The sequence below is a fragment of the Triturus cristatus genome, chromosome 2_2 (assembly GCF_964204655.1).
Source record: "Triturus cristatus chromosome 2_2, aTriCri1.1, whole genome shotgun sequence".
NCBI classification, from domain to species: domain Eukaryota; kingdom Metazoa; phylum Chordata; class Amphibia; order Caudata; family Salamandridae; genus Triturus; species Triturus cristatus.
Window position 1 is genome coordinate 32,485,256 of NC_140582.1, and position 25,463 is coordinate 32,510,718.

Below are 25,463 nucleotides of genomic sequence, written 5' to 3' on the forward strand. Positions count from 1 at the left end.
GGTACTCTATCTAAGGTTCCTCACATTTGAATTTTCCCCAGGCACCAGACGGGATCTGAAAACTTCTCTTCATCAGTTCTCCCATGCACTGCAAAGTGGCACCATGGAACTCTGTCTTGGCTCCATACTACCCCAGAAGTGACCGAACAGATCAAGATATAAGTGCACTTCACACCCAGACCAGACCGTACTTTAAACGTATTACTGGAGTGGCGGGCCCTAATTGCCATTACTAGGGAGGTATCAACTCCCAGGTCTATCGGAGATCTCCACGGCTTTTCTAAGTCGACAAAACCGAAGGCTGATTTCAGATCTACAAATATTAAATACAACGATGACTTCCTCGCCACAGTACATCTGTAAGAGATCATATATATTCGGAGTGCCTGGTCGATGGTCCCTATGCGTGACTTAAAACTGGCTTGCACTTCCGTCATGATGTTATGGGCTTCAACCAATCCCCGGAGTCGATTGAGCAGGGCTTTCCCTAAAGTGTTTCCTGCGTCATCTAGGGAGGAGGATCAGACGGTAATTAGCTGGGCTAGTTCGATCACCTTTCTTATGGATCGGCACAATATTAGCTGAGTGCCATGAAGGGGGTTTGGTTTTACCAGCAAGCACAGAATTAAAAACTAGTGAGAATGCTGGCCCACAGTTGGGGCTCCTCACTGATAATCAATAGTCACCAGATCAGGGTCTGAGGTCTTGTGTTTCTTCATATCACTCAAGGATCTTTCCACCTCTGGTACTAGGATGTCAATTACACAGGGCCCAAAGCAAGCACTTTCATGAGCTGGCACCGGAGTTGTGGGGTTGGCTCTATATAAGAAGCTAAAGTGGCTGGACCATACAGACGGGCAAAAGTAGGTTTCTATGATATTTACTGACCCCCTTCTCCACCCTTGATACCAATTCCCAGAATGTTTTGTAATTATTTAATACGAGGCCTTCCTCAATTGCTACCAAAGAGTCCATTGGTGAAGCAGTTTCTTAGTTCTCAAAAGGAGTTTATATGTGCCCCTATATTCTCGAAATAACAATTTGCTTTGTGGGCTACAGTGTTGTTGTACTAGGGCAGATGAAACAACTCCCTTCATTCTGAGGCATTCCTCACTGTACCAGTTAACCCTAGCCGTCTTCTTCCCGCCATACGGTATGGCTGGGTTAGGACCAATGGGCTTAGATCACAGGGCCTTCAGCTCCTTTGCCATTCCATTATAAGCTGCTGGGATTACACCATTATCATCAAAAGGGGGTTCAAAATTACTGATCTATACTTAGTCATTATAGACTCTAGCAGAGGGAGATCGTTTGAATATTTTTCACTACTCCACCTTATTATCTTTTTGCTATTGGATGGGGTCTCCACTGAGTAATTTACAATGGCTCCCATCCTTGGGCACAATTTCAGACAGAGCGCCACAGGGTCAGGGTCACTCTCCACTCTACTAACAGTCATATCCTGCACACATTCCTAACCCTCTATATTGATTAGGATAAAGTCAATTCATGACTGACTTCTCCCGTTGTTAAAAGTTGCCCTGGCAGTTCTATCTGAGGAAAGGAGTGCGAACATTAATTACGCGCAGCTGGTAGTTTATCAGGAGCTCAGAGAATGCACCACCCTTCTTTGAGGATTTAAAATTGCTCATAGCTGACTTGGGGATACTTAGACAACGGTCTTCCATTAGGACCTCATTAATAATGATAGCATTGGATGGTTGTATATTACAATCACCACAAATCAATAACATATACTTCTCCTCTTTGCCCTCCTCTATCAACTTGCGAGTAACCACACCCTCCCTGGTACTATTGATGTAGGAAACCAAATTCCCCCTAAATCACCTGAACATCTGGGAACCACCCTGGTAGAATATAAACATTCACAATTTCAACCACCCTCCGTTCGGAGCCTGTGAGCTAAATTTTCACATATTGTACATTGTGAGATAGTTTAGCTACCCCACGTTGCTCAATCCTGCATTTCAGCTTGCACGACACCAACACAGTAAGCCCTCTAGAAGGCCGACCCCTCCGAAGGCGGGTAGCCTGGATGTTGTTATCAAGAAACCCATTTACTCTGATTACCTGAAGGGCCCATATTTCTTGAAAACAGCATATATGATACTACACGACAAACTTCAGCCAGTCCCCATCCTCTGTTTTACTACCGAAGTCTGTAATATTCAATGATAGTACATAAAAATAGTAATTTCTAGAATTATCCATAAAACTGGCCCTATATATCCCAATGGGAATTGGGGTAGCAGACTCAGAGGGTAGGTACTTCCATACTCAATCAGAGTCCCATCTGGTGAGATCTCCAGGTTAGGTTGCCAGTGCTGCTGCCATCCAGGTCCAGTCTTTGTGGTCAGTCTCAGTTTCTTTAATCCCTGGATTCGGAAACGTAATTATCCTGGAGATATTGCAAGCAGTGATGCGCAGGTTCTCATGGGCAACTCCGTATACGTTTGGTGGCTCACTCTTCAATGTCCCCGCCAATGATTTATAATTAAAGGTGCATTCAGTGCCAGAGGGGACTGTTTGTATCCCATGTTACCCTGATGGATCGATGTCTTCACGTTCAGGACTTGGGCAAAGCAAATGCCTCCCAATTCTAGATTGCCTGTACCTTCTGGTGCATGAGGGCATATTTGTTGCATGACCTCAAGTCAGGCCGAAGCCAAGACAGCAGAGAGACATCTTGTGTGGGTCCATGAAGACATCTGTTTTCTGCAGTCACAGAATGGTTTGAAACTTGTAGTGCTGGGTGGGGAAATCCTTCCCTAGCATACTTGAATTTGCTTTTTCGAAGTTGTCAGAAGGCTGATAAAATTGGGTGTAGAGCCCTAGATCTGTATAGGAAGGCACAGAAAGAAAGGTACTGATGACAGTGCAGAGGGTGGTGATTATATGTGGCTCCACTCCGTCAGTTCCGCGCGGAATAGAGCCAATGTTGAGCCGCCAGCATGTCGGAACCCTGCTGACGAAAAGCTTCCAAATCCAGTATAATGCCTGGGGACTTTTCTAAGATGAGGAATCTGTGGATAGAAGTATCCATCACAATTAGCAATATTTATAATATGTGATTTTGTAAAACACACCATTGTTTTCAGCAAAAAGCCCAAACGAAAGGTTTACTTTTCTAAAAGAGTCCTTTTTGAGCATGTGTTGTTGATAAAAATGTTAACGAGTATAGCTGTAGCAGGTGTTTAATTCCTTATTTTTATGACTTCGTTTATCAATGCATGCCGTTATTCAGTGAAATCCAAAGGGAAGTACTGTGTTAAGTTAAAAATCAGTTTGTATGTCTTCTCCTTCCCTGAAAGTTATTTTTACCTGTAATTCATTGAAAACTAAATAAATATTACTATCAAACATTCATCATTTTAACCAAGTTTAATCAGACTGATTGGGCTTGTTGGAGATTTTAAATGGCTTTATCTATACAGTTCGAAGTATGTCTACCTTTAAATCACAGGCCTCAAAAATGTCCTCATAGAAAGATAGCTGTTCACCTCCATAGAAGGAAAGACCATGCAAGACCATTCAACGTTCCTTAAGCAACACAGTAATGACCTAAGACTAATGGATACCACCAGCCCTGACACTTAGCTTGTGCCTCCATGCTCGAATTTCTCATTATAAGTCCCTATGAGAACCCTAAGTAATCATAGTTGCTCTCCTTTTTTTTCTCTTTATTGCACATTTTCCAACAATACAATACACATATCGCCCCCTTCCACCCACCCACACCCACGATCAGGGAATAAATAAAGACAAAACAACAATATAAATAATAACCATCTAGGTGATAATACATTTATAAAGAACTGGAAGAAGACAATCATCAGAAAGTCCTACAATTCATCTGGGAGTCATAAATAACACCATTAAACCAATCCAGATAAAATACATGTAAACACCACACCGTTTTTAAAGTGCAGTGTGCAAAAAAGAATAAGAGCAAAGGAGCTTCACCCAAAATCCATACTGTCTTTACATAAATCAGCTTTCCAATCTAGATAAAGGGCCCATATTAATTGCCCTTTTTTTCTTGCTTTGGAGCCTTTTCTAAGATAAATCTCTTTCTCCAAGTTGGAAATGGGTAATAGACGGGCCCTGAGGCATGCTGTATTCAGGTATGGACTTGAAGCTCCGCTAACTCTCTGCCCATATTTTTAATTGGCTTGTGTAATTGTCCTTGGTAAATGCTGGCTTCTGATTCGTTAATAGGCTTCTTAGTCCCTCCTTAGTACTGCCTTGTCTTCATTTGTAGCCTCCCATGAGGACTGGCCCTTTTACTTCTGTTGTTACATGGTATGTGTTGTTTACAGCCTATGAGCACTATTTTCTTTAATGAGTTTCTCATACTGCAGGCACAACATGCTTTCCTGCAACGGCGCCCGTTTTGCTTGCACCCTTTGCGGAACGCTGCTTTCACAATGTCGGCCACTTCTTGTTTTTTTTATGCTCAGCGCGCCATGCATGCTTTCACTTTCAAAGCCACCTGGGACAATGGTGGCTGCTTCTTGTTATTGCCTTGCGTCTGTCTCTCTCTTTCTCTTGTGCTCTGTGTCGTTATATTACTGTTTTTTCTCTCTGTCTGTCTCGCTCTCTTTGTTTCACTGTCTAGTTACCGCTCACTTTCTCAATCTTATTCTCTCAATTTGTACTCTCTGTCTTCCTCTTTCTGCATTTAACAAAGGAATTACTGGTCAATGGAAATACCCGGCATACAACTCGTAATAATGAAAGTTTTATTAATCACAAAATATAGCATATCACTCTTCTTTAAGGCATTCTTTTCTCAATCTGTCCATAAAAAAGCATAGTTACTGTCAGCTGAAACTGCAAAGTACCTCTGGTGAGTTTTCCACACTATTCCTTTGCACAGTGGCACACCCTTCACACGAGTACACATTGATGCTTGCATCCAGAACATGGCCTGTGGAAGGGATCACCATTAAAGCGGTCCATAATCTCCGAAGAGCGCACCGGCGCATCAGATACCGCTGCAAGTCACCTATCTTCAAACGCAATAGAACTTTTATTGAATAAATGATGCCAGCTGCTTGAGAAAAGCTGTCCTCATTGGCACCACTTAGGGGCAGTTTCTGAGCTCTGGAGCAGTTAAAACAAGCATTTGCAATGCAATAGGTCTCACATTTGCAAGAGTTTGAGCTATTGGCATTGTAAATGACAATGCCTTTTATTTATGTGTTTGGAAAATCTGCAAGCAGTGCATAAACACGTACTTTGTACTTATAATCCTTCCTTACGAAAAGCAAGGCTGGCAGTAAAAGAGGCGTAGTTACTGCCAGCGTTGCTTCTGGTAAGCAATTACTGCAAGTACAAAGTGCGTGGGGGGTTAATGGAGATATCATTTTTTTTAAACTTACCTGTCCTGCTGCTGATGTGTCGGTGCATCCTCTTCACTCCTGATGGTGTCCCAACAGTCCCTGGGGCACCAGCACAGGCTCCACACCAGTCCACATGCTGCTCACAGCAGCCCCAGGATTGGTCTGAGTGTCTTAGTTTGCCACTCAGAGAGTGCCTTCATGCCTGTGACGTTACTCCAACCCGGCTGTGCAACACAGCAGAGTTTGAGAAACCTAAGTGTCCATGTCTGTTTGGTTGGCGTAAGACAGCTGGCCAAACTGACATATGCACTTTACAGTGCACCCTACCCCCTCCTCTCTGCCATGCCCGGCCCGCCCTTCCCAAGACTCCCTGGCTCAGTCAGAATCATTTTATATTCTGCTGACTAACTCAGTGGGGCGACGCCCCTCTGTCATTACGGAGGAGCTGCCCCTGCACTGCAGTCTATGCCACTGTATTTCACTCTGCGCCACTCAACACCACACAGCTACATTCTAGGCCACTGCACTCTACGCCACTACACTTTAGACCACTTTACTCAAAACCAATACCGTCTACGCCACTGCACTTTATGCCAATCTACTCTGCACCACTGCGCTCTACGCCACTATACTCTACGCTACTGCACTCTATACCATTGCACTCTACATCACTTTACTCTGCACTACTGTATGCCACTGCACTCAGCACAAATGCTATGTACACCACTCTACTCTACACAACTTCACTCTACGACACTCTACTCTGCAGCATTGCACTCTCTGCCACTGAACTCTATGCCACTCCTCTGCGCCACTTTACTCTATGCCACTGCACTCTATTCTGCACCACTCTACACCACTCTAATGCACCCCAAGCCACTCTAATCTACTGTGCACAACTGCACTCTGACACTGCACTTTACACCACATCACTGTACGCCTCTCTACTCTACTCTGCAACACTTTAATCTATGCCAGTGTGCTCTATCCACTCTAATATTCACCACTGCATTCTTCACCACTGCATTCTACACCACTTCACTATATGCCACTCCTCACTAATAAACTACGTCATTGTTCTACACCACTTCACTCTACCCTGCACTATTTCACGCCACTTCACTCTTCTCTGAAACAATCTACTCTACGCCACTGCCCGTTATGCCACTTAACTTCACTCTGCGCCATTCCACTCTATGGCACTGCAATCAATGCTGCGTCACTCTACTCTATGGCACTGTGCTCTACGCCACTACTCTATTACCCTGCACCAATATACTCTACCCTGCACCATTCCACATCACTCTATTCTGAAACAATCTACTCTATACCACTGCACTCTACACCACTCCAATCTACATTACTGCACTCTACACTACTCTACACCACTGCACTTTATGCTACGCAATTCTACTCTAAACCATTGCACTCTATGCTAATTCACTCTACACCACTTTACTCAAAACCAATGCACCCTGCACTACTGTATCAATGCCAAATACTTTGCACCACTGTACTTTACGCTACTATACTCTACAACATTCTACTCTATGCCACTGCACTCTACGCTAATGCACGCTATGTAACTTTACACCATTGCGCTCTACATAACTGCACTCTATGCCACTCTATTCTACTCTGCACCACTGTACTCTATGCCACTGCTCTCTGCACCACTCGGCCCCACTGCACTCTACATAACTGCACTCTATGACACTCTACTCTGCATGCATGCACTCTACTGCACTCTATGTCACTGCACCACTCTACTGTATACCAATGCACTCTACACCACTCTATTCTGCAAAACTCCACTCTCATGCCACTTCACTCTACTCTGCACCACTCCACAGTACTGTGCATTGCTTCACTCTGCCACTTCCCTCTTTTCACTCTACTCTGCAACACCCCGCCTCTGCCACTGAACTCTACCCCACTCTACTATGCATCACTCCAGTCTATGCCACAGTACTCTATACCAATGCACTCTATGCCACTTCACTCTACTCTGAAACAATCTACTCTATTCCACTGCAGTCATGCTACTTTATTCCACTCTGTGCCACTCCACTTTACGCATGTTTAAAAACGACCACATTTAATAAGTACTTCTCGGTGCAGTGCTATAATGTGACGTATTAATGTTAATGCTTCCACGTGTTAAAGAAATACACATTTTAGTATTTTACATGATGGTTGTGGCATGATTTACATGGCAAACATCTTCAGGGCTCGCTTTGATCACGGATTCTAAGAACCAAGCCAGACCCTTTGCTGGGCTTGGCCTGTTAATTTGTCGGCTCGCCCTCTTCTTGTGTCATGTTTGCGCATGACACACTACACACTACAGGAACGATTGTCCTGGAATAAAGCCAGACTAGAATAATACAGAATGACACCAAAATGTGCAGGGCATCACACATTTACAAGTTTCACTATTAAGGCTCAGTTCAGCGCCTGAGGAGATTGGTAAGAACAGCAAGCAATAGGGGACAAAGCAGAAGGGGTGAATACAACAGTGGCGGTGCGTCCATTGGGGGCGTTGGGGCGTAGCCCCCCCGCCCGTAGCTCCCTCGGCGTTTCTAAACTTAAGTAAACTGAATCAGTTTACTTAAGTTCAAAGACGCCGAGGGAGAACCAACTGACAATCATGTCAGTCAGCATGACGTCGGACCGCCCACCCCCTTCAGAGTCTGAAGGGGGTGGGCGGTCCGGCGTCATGTTGACTGACATGATTGTCAGACCAGGGGCAACAGGCAGCAGCACAAGTGCGCATGAGTGGGGAAGGTGAGCGAATTTTCACCCGTGCCCAGTCATGCGCACTTGTGTTTGCACTGGCTTGCGCATGCCCATTAGGAGCTCCTCGGTCTCCTAATGGGCAGGCGGCGGGCGTAGCGTAAGCTGTGCCCTCAGCCAATCCTGGTGCTGCTGGCAGCGCCAGGATTGGCTGAGAGGGGTTGGCAGGCCCCTCCAGTGACGTTCGTGAAGGCGGCAAGGCGCCCAGGGGAGCAGAGGTCTAGGCTGTTAGGTGGCGTGGACCAGCTGTCCAAACGAAACCCTCATAGACCGCTCGTCCCAGAGGTGAGTGTATTACTGATCATACGTTCAGTGAGAGGCCAACAAACTTGCAGTATATGTTGGATGTGTTTTCTTCCAGTAATTGATGTTTTTGTGAAAATGTAGCGCTGTCTAAAACCGTGTCTCAGCGCTATCACAACACAATCCACACGTGACACAGTATTTTACTGGTATCATACATCAAGCAAAATGTTCCAGTGCTTACGAAATCTGAATGTCTCTGCAACGTTTTCAGAGCTCAATCAGTGAGCTCGTTATAGAACGACACTCACTCACTTGAACACACAATCACATGAGCACTTACTCACAAACTTGGCTGCAGACTGACTCCCTGACCTGTGATCTGCGGGTCGGATCAGAAAGGAGCTCTCGGTGTGTTCAGCCGGGTCCATGTTGTGTCTATGCGTTATAATTTGCTTTATTACAGGGTTCACCCGTCGTGAATGAGGGCTTCAGTGGAGCCTCCTCCGCGCCGGAGCTGTGATGTGGGACCTGGGGACGAACACATGGGGATAGTCTGACGCTGTGCCTTCAGGAGCAGCCGACGTGCTAATAATGCGAGATAAACACGAACTGGAAGCACAACTCAATTCAGACTCAGGTGGCAGTGTGAGCGAGTCCGGACTCGGGGGACAGTTTGGGCAGTTTGGAGTCAGGTGCCACCATAGCCAGTCCGGGCTCAGGTGAGAGTCTGGGTAATCCGGACTCAGTTGCCACTATAGCATTCTGGACTCAGGTGGCAGTCCGGGTAATCTGGACTCAGGTGGCAGTCTGGGTAATCTGGACTCAGGTAGCAGTCTGGGTAATCTGGACTCAGGTGGTAGTCTGGGTAATTCAGACTCGGGTGGCAGTCTGGGTAATATGGACTCAGGTGGCAGTCTGGGTAATTCGGACTCGGGTGCCAGTCTGGGAACTCTGGACTCATGTGGCAGTCTGGGTAATCTAGATAGAGGTGACCGTCTGGGTAATCCAGACTCAGGTGGCAGTCTGGGTAATCCTGACTCGATGGCAGTACGAGTAAGTCCGGACTCAGGTGCCAGTCTGGGTAATCCGGACTCAGATACCAGTCTGGGTAATCTGAACTCAGGGGGCAGTCTGAGTAATCCGGACTCAGGCGACTGTTTGGGTAATCCGAATTGAAGCTGCAGCTTGAGCAATCCGAATTGAGGTGGCATTCTGAATCAATCCGGAACCAGGTAGCAGTCTGGGTAATATAGACCCGTTTACAGTCTGCTTTAATATGGATTGAAGTGATGGTCTGGGCAATCCGGACTCGGGTGGCAATCTAGTTAATCTGGACTCAAGTGAGTCTGTTAATCTGGATTGAAATGACGGTGTGTGCTGAGCACAATTGGAATTGTCCAAAATGAATACCGTGCTAGTCGAGAAAGATCAAAATACCGCTCTAATAGGACACATCCTGGGGAGGGCCGAGAGTACTGCTGAGAAAACGCGGCTCCGTGGGGCAGAGGGTTGTGTACTGTTACACCTGCTGATCAGGCCTGGGAGTATTGCAGCAGCGGCTATTTATGAAAAGCCGATATTACAGCAGGTCTGAACGGGCGGGCACGTAGGAGCAGCCCAGTGAGGCAGGAGTATGCAATGCAAAGGAGGCAGTGAGCAGTAAATATTCAATAACCTTAGGCCCCTAGACAAGAGGTAGGGAAGCCATCAAATTAAGAGCCGAGCCAAGGGTAAGGGTTGGCTGTAAGAGTCAAAACACGAGCCAAGTCATCAATGTATTTGGCATGTAAATTATGCAACAAACTCTGTATGCAATATCAGAAAGGCACTTAAAATGTGTTTCTTTAAAACATTGGAATTGTTCACTTTAGTGACAATTGGAAGTGATAGCTTCTAAAGATGAACTTAGAGACATTCATGAGATATCCTGGCCCTGATGATGAAGCTATTAGTGACCCTAGAAAGAGGTCAGTTGTCCTGTGGCCCCTGCATGCACCCTATATTGTTGTTATAGATGGAACAACATTATAATACATTACATGCATGCATCCACCACCAATCCACCCACCCACAACTGGGAAATTACTGATTTCTGAGCAATGAAAGCATAAAACATTAAGGTATTCCATGTCAGTGATATAGTTTTTGTTTATGTTTCACATGTTTTACTTAATCTTGCATTCCTTAAGAGTGCCCACTATTTCCAGGATGCTGTATTTCTGTATTTTGTTGTGTAGCATATTTCTTGTACAGTGCATACTTTGAACTGAGTTGCATTCAGGCATTTTTAATGGGCCACCATTGAGAGCTTTAGAGCAAAGGCCGAAGGCTGTGTCAATTTCTCACAGTGCCTGTCAGTGGGTCAAAAAGGTGTTAAAAAAACTTCCATCCAACCCCTGGCCTCTCTGCTGAACAATCAAAGCAAAGGCCACTTATTTAAGTTGCGATTGTGATTCTGTGCAACTGTGTGTGAAGGAGGTACACAGTTGCCAAAATATTGAGAAGGCAATTGTAAAGGAACATACAGTGCTTACAAGTGAGTCAGTCAGTGCGTTGTGTTTTTGGGGGTTGATTAATGTTGGACTTTGACATTTTGTGCTGTTTTTGGGGGTTGAAAAGTGAAGTTCTCTGATTATACTGAACAAGCGGCTGGCTACCTACGTCAAATCTCTACTATTGATTTCATAACACTTTCGCAAGTGCTTTATCAACCTTCCTGCTTTCTCAAATTTGCTTGAAAATGCTCCATTTATCCATTCTTTTTCTTTTTTTAAACCCCGGTAGGTTTTTCGGGCTCGTTCGCTACGTTCGCTCTCCTCAGTGCAGTACCACGGTAACTTTCCGCCTCGCCACTTTCAAATGTCACCAGCCGCCACTGGAATACAACACGGTATGATTCGAAACTGGCAAACACAGCAACGCACATTCCCAACCATCTTTCCATCACCCCAAACAGGCCGCATACACGAGGCCTTCAGGAGCTGACAGTGACGGAGGAGAGACCCGAAACAAGAGACAGACCGCACACAGAGGGGCCGACGGAGCCTTTCCCATGGCCTGAATGTTTCCCTGTTTACTTGTTTTAATTCCCTAGCTGCTTTCTTTCAAAAACAGTTACAGTAATGACACCCACACATGCCGTTGCATTTCCTTGATTTCCACAGAGAATGCTCGCTATCTTTTATCCTCCCGCCCCCCTGGAATGTGCGTTCTTCAAGTTCCCACACTCGCGCGCTGGGGAGAAGGATGCAGGCAAACGCGTTTACTGGCAATTGTTTTACAAACATTGTGTTTGTGAGACTTCCGTGACAGCACTCAATCTCAGGAGGCATCGGGGAACAGGAAGAACAAGCACTGGTAAATGCAACAGCGTTGACGTCTGCGCGTCGAAGAGGTTTCGTCATACCTCGCCAGCACACAGACCATGTGCAGCACGGTCAGCAGCGCCTCACATCGCCGCGCACGCGCAGTACTGAAGAGTCCAAGTAATTTGAACACGTCATTCAACTGGAGGTTTGTCCAAGCTCAGGGAGCGACGCCAGATCAGGAGGGAACAGCCTGTGACGCACACAACGGGTAAGGGGCCGCGCACTGCCCCAATGATGGCCTGTATGGGCAGGGACGGAACTTTAGAGGCATCCGGGCCGGGGATACTTTTAGAGACGTTACCGGTGAAGATACACTTCCTGTAGACGTGGCTGGGTGGCAAGTTGTGCACGTTGAAGCTGTTGGTAAGAACACCCAGCGAGTTACATCTGCTGCAGACATGCAGGCTCAACATCCAGACGAGAACTCCCTCAGTGAAAGTGTCGACTTCCATTGAGACCCACTAAGTAGGTTAGTGGTAACATCTGTTACTTAAGGCACTCTGGACCTGTAAGACTGTGGTAAGTGCAATGAAATATAAGGCACACTGGAAAAAACAAGACCGGGGGCAGGCGGGAAAGCGAACACACCCGCATGGTAGGGGGCAGCGAAGAGAGTGGCGGGCCCAGAGTAAACTTACTCTGTCTGTACTGTGCATGGGGAGATAAAACACAGAACACGGAGGCTCTTATGACCCTACACATCCTTAGCCCCACATCCCTCAGTGAGGCCAGACTGATCTTTATTAACCATCTCAAGCCTTATCTCGATGGAGGGTCCCATCTTTAGCGCCCAGCGCATCTCACCTGCTGCCAAACAGAGGGCACAGACACTCCAACGAGCATTCTGCATCAGAAGAAGGAGGTGGGAGGTCACCACTGCAGTCCATTCATGCAGCCCTAGGACCGCCCCTCCAACGTGCTGGTTAGAACATCTCTCCCACTGTGCGCCCAGAAGCCCTTGAAACAGAAGGCCGACAATGGAAAGAACTGCTTCGCCTGCTGAGTTTTGGGTGGAGTAGCTTCATTTCCGAGATAGCGTAGAATCCATTTGTATAAAAGGAATCTGTCACCGGTTTTACGCCGATTGACATGTTACAGTGCAAGCACAGCGATGGAAACGCTGATTTGGCAAAGTAAGACTATGTGACGTTTCCAGGTATTTCCTGCTTCAAAGGCCATCTCTTGTAACACCAGTGCAGTATATTTCCTCTTGTGGTACAATAAGAAAAATATATACGCTTGCGGAAGCCTGAGCTACCAAGCACAATTGTTAGGGATATGAGTGCACAACACTTCTGCATTCATGCATTTCAGAAATGTAGTTCTAATATATATTTTATTAATTAAAGTAAAATAATGGCAAAACAATTTATTGTTGTTGTCCCTAACTCAGATGTACTACTGAGTGTGGTTGTGGCCCTGTGAGGGTAGGGCTGAGTGGAGTGTGATAGATCTTGCCAATCTCTCAAGAGACAGAAGTTCTGGTGTTTTTAGTATTCTCCGCACAAAGGTTTTATGCGCCAGTGAGATACTTTTTAATCGATCCCTTATTTCTCCTTGTCTCTGCTGAGGAGGATGACAACGTGACTGTGACCTGCAAGGGGCTAGGATGTGCCTGTGTGGCCGGCCCGCCCTCTCCTACTTCCTGTAGATACTTCCTCTAAGTTTGGTTTTGGAAATGAGTTTAGGGCTCGTGCCCTTACCGCGAGCAACTATCTGCGGTCATTGGGAGGGCCCATGACCAGAGAAAGAAGACGCAGACCAGGAAGTGTGGTAAGCAATCACTGGGAGTTCACTCCTTCCGATGTCTGAGGGGGAGTCGCAGATACTAGCCTCATCAGGAAGTAACAGCAATGTGGTCACAGTTACAAGTATAGTAATAGGAGCTACTCAAGCATACTAACTGCATCTATTTTTGGGAACACAGCAGGCGTCCAAGAGCAAAAAATCCCAGGACATGCTATTAGATGGATAGGCAGTGGCCATATTAGGAATGAGAAGATCTCTTGAGAGATACTCTCATCAGTACATCACGCTGGCAAGATGGGCACCCAGGATGTACTGCCTTTGGGAATGGGGTCCACGTGCCAGGAAGAGGTTGTATCAAAAGGGTTTTAGTCAGAAATGAAACACTGTGACCCGCAACGATTTTAACACAAAGATGCATTTAGTTTGTGCAACCGTAGGGTGCAGGTCCAGATGACTTAAAAGGTGCGTATGGAAGACGTCTGTCATTAAAGGAGACTTTCTGCTTAGCGGCAGAAAATGTTACGCAGGAACAACAATTAGCCAATACCAAGCCTGGAGGGGGATCCGGGTTCAAAATACACCAAAATGTGCAATAATGAGTTTTTTTAAGCTTACAGCACCTGCCTGGGCCGTAACTTGAGTGGACACAATGTCAGAAGATCAATCTTACTCAAAGTATATGCCATTGATGCGAAGAAGCATTATTTCACAGGACTGTACCTAGCAATGGGATACAATTGTAGAAAATTCAATGAAGAAAGCCACGGGCTCCAAGGACAGTAGAAATCGGCAGGAAGAAGACACCAGAGGCAGAACGACATGCAAGCTCCAATTAACACAAGCCTACCATAGACTGGAAAGAGCAGTGTAGGCCCAACTGCTTTTCTTTCATTATGAATGATGGGCAGAAATGTCAAATAGCCAAGATAAGATGGCTGGGTCATCCCCTTAACATGAAGTGCACAGGGAAATATTAAACAATGAATGACAGACCCTCATTCTCCAGCTTAAGCCTGCCTGTTTGTCCTGACAAAACAACAACATAATTGCCTCATCTGGGGAAATGCCTGACCCACGAACAATACAAGGCCAAGTCCGTGCCAGATGATGCAGGTGTCAGTGAGAGGGACGCTTTCGAGAGCTGCATGGTAAGTTTCCAAGGGCACAACACAATGGTCTACTTCGAGTGAACATTTGACTTTTGTTTTATGTACACCGTTTTTGATTTTATCTTGGCCAGCAAAAACACCAGTCACACAATACAGTGCACATGTTTTCACCACAGTGTGCGTAACACAACGATCTGCCACTGAACATCACGTCCCATGGACTCGTCTGTATGTAAATGTGAACAACAGTTCAATTCAACACAGTCTTGAACAAATGCCTGTCTCTGTTCAGGAATCAGCAAAAGAACAAACACATTACTCATGCTGCACATCAAAGGCACTATGAGGCCCTCAAGCGCGACAGCAAAACGAGTGCACTTACACCCACAGCTACAAGTGGTGGAAGAGATAAGACGACGCCTAAACCAAGGCAGAACATGGCCAGACTGAGCAGGATTTATGAGTCAATTCAGGACCAGACACAGTCTGCGGTAAGAGTTACATACATGTAAACAGGCACAACAACAGAGGCTGACATCGCAGCCGCACATGCATGGCCTAACGGGAAACCACCTGAGGTGCACTGTTCTCGGCGCTGGACCTCGGCAAGGCTAAAACTACAAACAGCAGGAACAAATTATTCAGCATTCAAGATGAACAAAGGGACTTTACCTGGGGCATTGACAAGGCATTTGCACGCCTCTCCCATTCCTTAACTTTAAAGATACATTTAATGTTTGCAGTCTAGAGTTTTGGAAATCTTGCTCCAGGAATCAGATTAATCAAGAAATCCGAGCAAAATTTTTAGCCGTGGAAAGCCTTTGTGGAACCCTGACATAAAAACAGAATAACATGTGGCAGTAGAGCTTATTTGCAAGGAACCCGCACTGGTGCACATCTCATATTGATGCAGCGTCATACATCATTTGAGCTACAATGGATAATTCTACTGGAGCAGAGTTCACCGCTTCCAACCTTCACAGGCATCGGTCCATGTTAGTAAAAGCTGCAAGCCTGAATTTTTGAAGAGGACCTGAGTTTCAGTGTGCTGGGACATCAATACGCGGATGTTACCTTGAATTCCAAAGGGATGTGGTGTACAGTTCTAAAAACCTGAAGCATTTTCCTGAAGTTTCAGATTTTTGTGTAATTCTTTTTAATCGGGAGTCTGACCTTTTGTTTGTTACATACTGAATGAATAAATACGTTTTTATTTCTTGATTGATTAAAATCATTGCATTTACTTCTCAATAAATACAATATTATATAATAAAAAGTGAAGAGAATGCAGTTATTTAACAACGTGCTACAGTATATTCATACCAGTTCAGTTTCCTTTCTATAATTACCAAATTATATATGGACATAAAATTGCATAATAATAAAATTCTCCTTAACATATAGAAAGATAATAAATGATCATATCCAATGTGTATACAAACTTCTGTACTTAAAATTGCAAATTCAACTGGCGAGGGGTGCCATTAAAACTTTCCCTCCTTAGCATCAGGCTATTCTACGGGGCTTGGTACCGTAATACTGAGCAAAAAGAGCAAAAGTGCAGGATCAACAGGGGTCTGTGCTGAAAGAGTGACATCCCCCTGCCCAAGATCTCCCTTCACATTCAACCTATCAAAGCAGAGTGAGGCTCTTTCATTAATAATGTCATGACATCTGCTCTAAAGGACCAAATTCAATGACACCAACAAGTGCAATAACAGCACCAAAAATAAGGTGCCAGGACAGCGAGGATCTAAAGTGGAAAGATGCGGATTAAAGTGCAATAGTAGTGTAAGAATTCATTAAAGCTTTCGTTTTGTTCCATCAAAGGTAGCCTCTTCGGTAGCTGAACTGAGTAACATAAGATATACAAAAGAGCAAATAAAGTGCCTATGTGAATGATTTTAGACAAACTAATAGCAGCAGCCGGTGCAGGTAAGCGCAGTGAGGCGGGGCACGCAGGGGGTGGGTGTCAACAGACGACGGATTAGGAGTTATTTATTTATTTAATTTGCCCTATCCCTTCGTCTCCTGACCCGCCCCCCCCCCCCCCCGCAGCACCCCGCCACACCGCGCTTACCTGCAAACTAAATGAAATCTCCCTACCCAGTGAACCTGTCAAAGCGAGGATTGGATTTTTATCATTTCATCATTTGAGAACTGGCTTGTTCTCTAAAGGACCAAATTCAGGGGCCCTAACGTAATCGCAAAAAAGAAAAAAAAGGTGTGAGGACAGCGAGGATGTAATCTAGAAAGATGCAGAATTAAATACAATATTAATGTGAAATTTATGGAGCTGTCATTTTGTTCCATCAGAGGCAACCTCTCTAGGAGCTAGACTGAGTGACCTTAAAAAGAGCAAATAAACCGTCTATATGCATGCTTCCTAGCAAGCTGGATGACTTTGACATTGGGCCAGTTCGGAGGCAGAGTTTTTGTTGGCACAGTGACACCGTTCTTGCCACCTGCATGAATTTGCCAAATCTTGACAGTTCCAATAGAACTGTGCAGAAGAGCGCCTACACCGCTTCCACACATGTTCGCGTTCCCTTTATCTAAAAGATAGTTTTTAGTAGTTTCTTTCGAGTCTGTCGCAGTGTTGGACAAACGCATATCAGATGCAATAAGGACTCCTTTCTATAATTATTTTTATTATTATTTGTATGGCGCGGCGAAATCATCCCCTGGGAGATCTCTCGGCGCTCGGTAGCAGACAACATAGATGTGAGAGTGCTCTTTAAAACAGTCAGGTTTTAAGACGTTTCCTAAATTGTGCCAGGTTGGTACATGCCCGAATGTCCTCTGGCAGACTATTCCAGTGCACCTTGTAATATTTGATAATGCTTTCCAGGTGGGATTTAATTATTTTATCTGTAGTGGCACCAGTGTGGCCCAAATAATTTCTTCAAGCATTTCCTCCCCAGTGCCTGGCTTAAATAAGGCTGTATTTTGTGGTCCTTGTAGGATGCGGTTAAGGCCGACTGCCCTTGCTTTTCCTGAATGTTGGCAATGTACGTTTCTCGTGATATCTTAAAAATGTGTTTGTTTATTGATTTCTTAACAATTGTGTAGCTAACTGCTTCCATAGACCAAATCTGTATTGTCAGCTTTAGTCTCTTCCGCTCTATTTACGTGAGTACTCCATGGTGTCTGCTGCTCACTGTATATTATTTTAAACACATCCTTCAGAGATCCTGCGGGAGCCTTCAAAATTAGATGGTAATATTTTGCAGTTGTGCCCAAGCATTCATATTTCTACTGTGTACGGTCAAACTCCAGTCATATCAGGCTGTTACTTATATATTTTGGTAGCAGAAAGATGCGCTTATATCCTTGAGCCTGGCTTTATCTAGTAGTGTATCATATTTTCCTGGAAAAGCTTGTTGCGCATAGCCTACTGTAGGTATCAGATTAGCTATGATGACCCTCCTGATCGCTGCTGTCATGGGACTAATTAATTTACCATGCAGTTTACATAGGGCATATATAGTTGCTTATCCTTTTGACTTCATTCTGTTCTGATGTATAGTCGTCTTCTCTGAGTCCCTGAACCAGGCTCCTAGGTAGTTATAGCTTTTTGTCGATGTTTTCGTCAAAGGGCTCATCCTACATTTTTGCGATGTTTTCCTTGTGTAACGGCCAAATATCAACACTTTTGTTTTACTTTGATTAGCAACCTTTTTTATTTTTCATTTTATGCAAATAAATCAACCAAAAATACAAAACAATCCACCGACTTATAAATGTAACATAAAGAAAAAATCAAAAATACAATACTCCCAACATTATTGTCATCAGGATAATAAACAAAGCATAAACAAAGCATAAAAAAAGGGAAAAAAAAGAAGGGGGAAGGGAACAAAGTCACAATGGAGAAGTACATACAGAAATATCCAATGATAACCGTCTACACTTGTAGTTAGGAGCATAATGGCACTTAGACCCTAGCCCACCGTTACCACCATCTATACCAACATCATATGTCCCAATACTCATGAATACCGTCATGACTGTTGTGGCCCTTCAGTGGGGGGGGATTGTGTGGCTTGTTCTCAAGATTGTGACTCAATGTAAGTTGTGTATAAGTTCCAAAAGTTCTTTGGCCGATTGCGAGGTGGGAGCAATTCACTATACGCCTCCGCTTGCGTGTTGCAATACATCATGTCCCTAGCCCATTCTGACAGGGAAGGAAGGGGGCCACGGGACCAGTGAATTGCTAGAACGCGTTTGGCGACCAGGGCGGCCATATCCACCAGGCGTCTGATGAGTTTCTGCACTTTTCTAGAATATCCGAGGAGAGCCAGTAGTGGGTCAGGGCGAACCACCACCTTCGTGACTGTGCTTAGTTCCATAAACACTTGTTGCCAGAAATTGGCGATTGCAGGGCAGGGCCACACTAGGTGTATAAAGCCGGGGTCACCCGCTCCGCATCTCTCACAATTGGACGTATCACGTAGGCCAAATCTATGCAGGCCTATTGGTGTGTGATTAATTCGGTTGAGAAATTTGAACTGTATTAACCGGTGCCTACCGTTGAGTGAAATGCGTCTCGTAGCTTTGCAGCAGTATTTCCACATGTCGTCATCTATATCTATTGCTAAGTCCGCTTGCCACTCGTGTCTAGCTTTGACGTAGTGGTTGCGACGCAGCTCCTGTGTCAACGAATATATACGGGAGACTATCCTCCTAGGGGAGTCAGCACGCACTAAAGCAGTGAAGGACAGGACTTCGGGGGGTTCCAGTAGCTCGTCCCCAAGTAAGTCTCACAGTGCGCTTCTTGCCCTATAATAGTGGTAAGGGGAGGAGGTGTCAGTTTTGTTAGTAAATAGTCAGTCCAAGGTTTACCTATTCCCTCGTGAAAGCAATCTCCTATTGTGTCTATCCCTAGAGAGTATAAGGTCGCAACCATTTCAGGAGAGATGAGGAGTGGGAGCCACGCACATGATTAGCAACCATTTTATTACATTTGTTTAATGGGTGTAGGGCGTCTACTGCCTTCTGAAGCCCTATCTTTGTATGATCAAAAATTAGAAGCAAGTCATCTGCATATTGTAGTAGGTGCACTTTATTTTGACCTATCTTTGGCATGGCTTGATTGGCGTTCTGTAGCTCCTTGCCTACATCTGCTGTATGTAAGTTAAACAGTGTTGGTGCAAGAACACATGCTTGCTACAGGCTTGGGTCTGTGTCGAATTTTGGGGATACCGTCTCCTACGCCAGTTTTACTCTCACCCAGGTACCGCTGTAGAGTGAAATTAGGGCATTGAGGAGGTAGTCTGGGAATTTCCAGTTTCTAAGTTCTTCCTATAGCTTGTTCCGTACTACCCCGTTGAATATGGTGGAGTAATCTACGAAACAGGCTAACACTAGCAGGTTTTTCTTGGCGTTGGCTTACTGTGCAATGTAAGCTAAGGCAACAACATTGTCTGTGGTTGAGCCCCTTTTAAGAAATCTTGTTTGATAGAAGGGGAGCAGCCCTTCTTCTTCGATCAATTTTGTTAATTTATTCAGTAGGGTACTCGCTTCGGCCTTCCCCTCTATATCCAAGAAGGCTATTAGCCTATAAATGTTTGGATCTGTGTTGTCCCCTTTTTTGAATATTGGACGTAGTAATGACCCTCGCCGTGCATCAGGAACATATGATTGCAATCTGCAAGCTGTGTAAATGGGGAAGGGGACCCCTGCCCAATATGCCAGGTCCTGCCTGAACATAGCTACCCGTAGTCCATTTGGGCCTGGAGCTACATCCCTTCTTATTTTGTTATTGTTTTTATAACTATCAGCTTGTCCATCATTTTGGAACCTTCCGGCGTCCATGTATTCTTTTCTCACCGCTTCTTTGTCCAGGGGGATCCGGCAATGTTATAAACGTTTTCCTCAGTTTCTCTTTGTATGTGTTCTCTACATGGGTTTGCCACACTTCTGCGGAAACCGAGTTACGCCTATCAGTCTTGTTGTTCTGTAATTTGTTAATATATTCCCAGAATTGTTTCTGCTTCTTGTTTTTAGATAACTCATAGATTGTTGTCCATTCTGCTTCATTGTGCTGTTGTATTAGCTGACTGACAAAGACTTTATCCTCCTGCTTTACCTCTTTCAGCTTTCCCATTGACTCGCTGGTTCCTGCTCTTTGATGGGCTCTCTTAGCTCGCCTTACTTTACGGGTGTCTTCCCGTAGCTTTCTGTTGTAGCCTAGTTAATACTTTGTCTGATTGGGTATAATTGCTTTCTTTTTATTTCCTAGTCCCACTAAGTTGACTCGCAAGTCTGCGATCCAAGCTGCCCAGTTTGGGATAATGTCTGGTGTGTCCCTATCAGATGTTCTCTCCTTCTCATTCTTTTTCCAATCCTCTGTTTTAGCTTCATGCATGTCATTCCATTTAATTCTTCACACCAGTGTTTGATCTTCTGCTCCATTTGTCCGAATGATTATGGAAGTCTCTTCACATGAGCTGCTGATAAGTTTAAAATCAGCTCTGAGCATTGCAAGATCGCTAAATTCTTGCATTGTCATGGTAAAATGTATCCGCTTTTTCTTAAGTTTTGAATCTAGGAATACATAATCAATGGTTGTCAGTCGTTATAAGTGGATACCTGAAATGCACCAGCCTGCCCTGTTGGTACTCAACATTCTGCGGAAATTAAGCTATATGTTTGTAGAAAGTTGTTAAAAATATTCTCAGCTGCCCTCCATCTCCCCGCGTTTTATGTCTGCCCCAAGATTATGTAAGTTAAAGTCCCCTGTTATAACCGTATGTGACGTGAATATTCACATAATTCTTCCAGCAGCGCATTTATCATGTTGGTTGTTCCCTCCAACATGGTGCGGGTAACTGCCCAGGTTTCTTGGAGAAACACTATGTCTGCTTCTTGCAGCCTTTTAATCCTTAATCCACTTCTTAAGACCCAGGATAGACCGGCGACATTCCAAGATGCTATTTTTATAGATGTAACTGTATTTATCTGTTCAATAGTACGATTATTGGGCAAGGTATTACTATGGAGCTCTAGGAAGACTATATATGAGCTAAGTATCGTTTTTTTGTTGTATCAGTGCACACCGCGGTGAGAAGCTTATTTGGATGCCCATGACAGGCGACTTTTGCGCTAGGTATAGCTATTAACCCTGCCGTTCTCACTGACCATATGTAAATACCCACACTCTTCTCTGCTGTCTGATCTTTCCACAGGTTATCCTTCTTTGTATCGTTCCCTCATTCGCTCTATATTGTATGCTTATGTTTTTGTAGTTGGAGTTTACTTGGCTTTTTGGTCAGTTACGTGGACAGGCTGTGATTTTATTTGTCCCTCCAGCGCATAGTGGTATTTCTTTCTCCTTTTATCTTCAACCGAGATACCCCAATTTGCGAGTCTTTCGTTCTCAAGCACGATCCTTTTAGCCAGAGCCAAATTTTTCCATTTCGTTACAGTATTCTCCTGCCTATTATTCTTGCTGTTACTTTCAAATTGTATACAGAGGAGGTCCATGCTGGTTACATCTGTTAATGAAGGAATGCACTGCATAAATAATCCCTATATTAATTGTATCGTGCCTACCCCTGGAAGTGTGTAGTGGTATGAATACTATTTTTTGTGGTGCTGTTTCCTCATCCAGGCCGCCATCCTCCTTTCTACTACATCGAGCCTCTGTGGATCTTTGATATCTGGGTCCCACTTCATTTGGGGCGAGTGATTTCTCATTTGAATTTGTGGGTCTCGGCTCCCTGTTGCATGCGTTGTTTCTCTTCTGAGTTTTATTGTTTTCTCAGCATCATCTTCTAAACTATTTGAGATCTCCTTGGCTTGGCCTGGAGTCATTTCTCTATTGCTTGATGTTGCCCACTCTGCAGGTTGAGGGCTTGTATATGAGACTGACCAGTTGAAACTGCCAATCTGGCTAAGTTCTTACAATCTTTTGCTCCTTGCTCCTTTTCTCGACTCTTGTTCTCAAATATTGAATAGTACGTATTGTCTTACATACTCAGCCTTGTGGAAAGCTGCTGTCTGCTTACTCTCAGCGAGATCTTTGCCACAGAACACCCAAAGCAGTACCATGAAAGAAGGGACTCTGCCACAGATTGAAAACTAGGGGGAAGAGGAAGAATGGTAGGCAGTTAGTTGTCTGCTTTCAAGGCTGGATTGTCACTCATTAACTGATATGACAATCAATTTGAATTTTTGTTGTTGATAATTGTGGTTAACAAAAAGGATCATTAAGGGGTTGTTATCCCCTACAGGATGCAACACACCTTTTAAATAATCGAAGACAGGAACACCTTGAAGAAGAACCGTGACATTTCCACAACCAAATATGCCATCCTTTCAATATCTTAGAAGATAAATCTCTTCAAGGGAACCGTTTCCCCTTAAATAGGCTCATTCGGACCCCCTCCGCTTTGCTGTTGTAATAGGACTCTTGTTCCTGTCCTAACCAGAGATCTGTAATCATTCTCTTCTGTACTACGGTAGGGCTTTGGTGACATGTGAGTGCACTATAAATAAATGAAATCACTTGAGAAATATATATTTTTTTTAACTGAAACACCTGCCAGCGGACCCCACTGTTGCTAAGCAACATACATTAGATGCCTTCTTTACTCTAGAGGACGATATTGATGTTCGTTGTTCTGGCTGACTGTGCAATCCTCACAAACAGAATGAATACCTGGTCACATACATCTTCAAGTTACCTATAACAGCTTCATTCCAGTTCCACTTCCACTTTTAAAAAATAAACCTAGATTGTCCGTCTAACCTAATTGTAATGCTATCCTCGAATGCCGTTTCAAAACAGCACGAGCCCCGCTCGGAGTCATTTAACATGCCACTACCCATCTTATCAACGATGCCAAGAAGTCAAGACTATATCCCCCATCATAAGAATCACCCTGACTCCTCCCAGATGCCAGAATTCATTTTAAGCTAGTGTGCATCACTCACAAGGCTCCACACTCAGTGCTACTCTCCTATCTGAAATGCTAACGTTCACCGGGAGGTAGAGTACACCAGAAACAAAACAAGATTGCAGCTAGATATCCTGAAAGTAAGAAAAACCAAAACAATAACAAGAGGAGTTGGCCTAACGGTTAGGGCGCTTGACCTCGGATCTGGGAGAACTGGGTTCGAGTCTCGGTAACCACGCTAAACCTCCTGTGATTCTGGGCAAATAACTTAATCTTCCCGTGCCTAACAAAATAAAAATGAATGTGTGTCCTCATGTAACGTAACTGGTGCTATGTAAAGCGCTCTGATACCTGATTGGATTCGGGTCAAGTTCGTGCTATATAAAACTCTGCTAAAAAAATAAATAAATCTTCTTCTTCTCTCTTGCTCCAAAACTCAGCAACAATTTGCCTGAAGATCTCAGTTTTAATAACAAACTATGGTCATTCAGGTGAACCATGAAGATTCACTTATCCTTAACTTTTGCGCAAGACTTCAATTCTCCCATCGGTCGCTCACATACAACCAGACCCCCTGGCTGTTGATGTGACCTTCATTATTGTTAACCAGTCTCCTTAACCTCATTGTATTTCTTGTTCATCTTGGTCTGTGCCATATAAATAGGATTAGTATACATCAGTATTAAATACACTTACCACTTATGGGTTGAATCCCAACCTGCTTGCACCAGCTCAATAGTAAAAAAAACATTTAAAAGGCAGACTGACTAAACATGGATCACACATTATCACTCTTTACAATGAAAGAGATGTACCTGTCTGCCTACAACATGTGTCACTATATATTTAGGGCCAAATGACTAAGGATATAAACTTAGGACACAAAATTCATTCTGTAACACAAATGTCCACAAAAAGAAAGTTTCAGAAGCTTGCAAGATTTTCCATGTCCAGAGGCACATGATCCCTGGAAACCCTTCATCAAATTACGCGACTCATATGCACAGACTTCACCCTGTACAGTGCACTTTATGGATAGCTGACCATCAGTCAACCAGACACGGGTGGTCAAGCCCCTGTAGCACAAAGTCTTCTCCGTTTATGTAAAGCTCACTCCATCCACCCAACCTACATTAGGTGGCCAAGACCCTACTATGCACAGCCTTTACTCTGTAACAAACCCTTCGCGGGTAGCCTACCTCTCAGGGGCAATGAACCATGGGTAGGAAAGCACCTACTGTGAACAGTCTTTGCTCTGTGCAGAACCCCATTCACAGAGATTCCACTCACTCTAGACACCCTGGGCCCCTTAGTTGGTGATGGCCCTTCTATACACAATCTTCAACCTGTACTGAACACTTTGCAAATAGCCGTCCTCTTGTGGGAAATTAAGCATACATGTATGGGCAAGTACCTGGTGTGTACAGTCTTCACTTCTACGCACAACTTTTCATACAGAACCCACTCCCTCCACACTGAAGGCCCCTTACGAGACTAAGCACTTACTATGTACAAACTTCTCTCTGTTGCAAATCTTTTACAGATAGCAGACGTCGTGTGGGCAATCAACGAGACATGAGTAGCCAAGCCTCTACGTACGGTCATTGCCCTGTGCACAATCATTCATGGACAGCTAACTCCATTCACACACCCAAGGCCCATTAGAAGACCAAATATGTTGAAAAAGCTTACACCCACAAGCAGTAAAGAGGCTGTAGAAAATTAGGTACACATGTGCATTGCTGAATACCTTCCAGTATGATAAGCATACACCAAACTGCCCATTCATTGGATGATGTCATAAGTGATGTCCTCACTGAGGTCATTGAAAGTCATGAGTGATGCAATATATGAGGTTATAAGCAATGCCTGGCGTGGGCGTAAGTTATAGTTAGCTCAGTAACCATAACTGGTGTGAACAATCTT

General features: G+C 44.5%; 1 protein-coding gene across 4 annotated transcripts in view; it reads right to left on the bottom strand.

Annotated features, from left to right (window-relative positions):
* Positions 1 to 25,463, bottom strand: part of SHROOM3 (shroom family member 3) — a 307,144-nt gene that overhangs the window by 94,886 nt on the left and 186,795 nt on the right. The gene's annotated exons all lie outside the window — the stretch shown is intronic.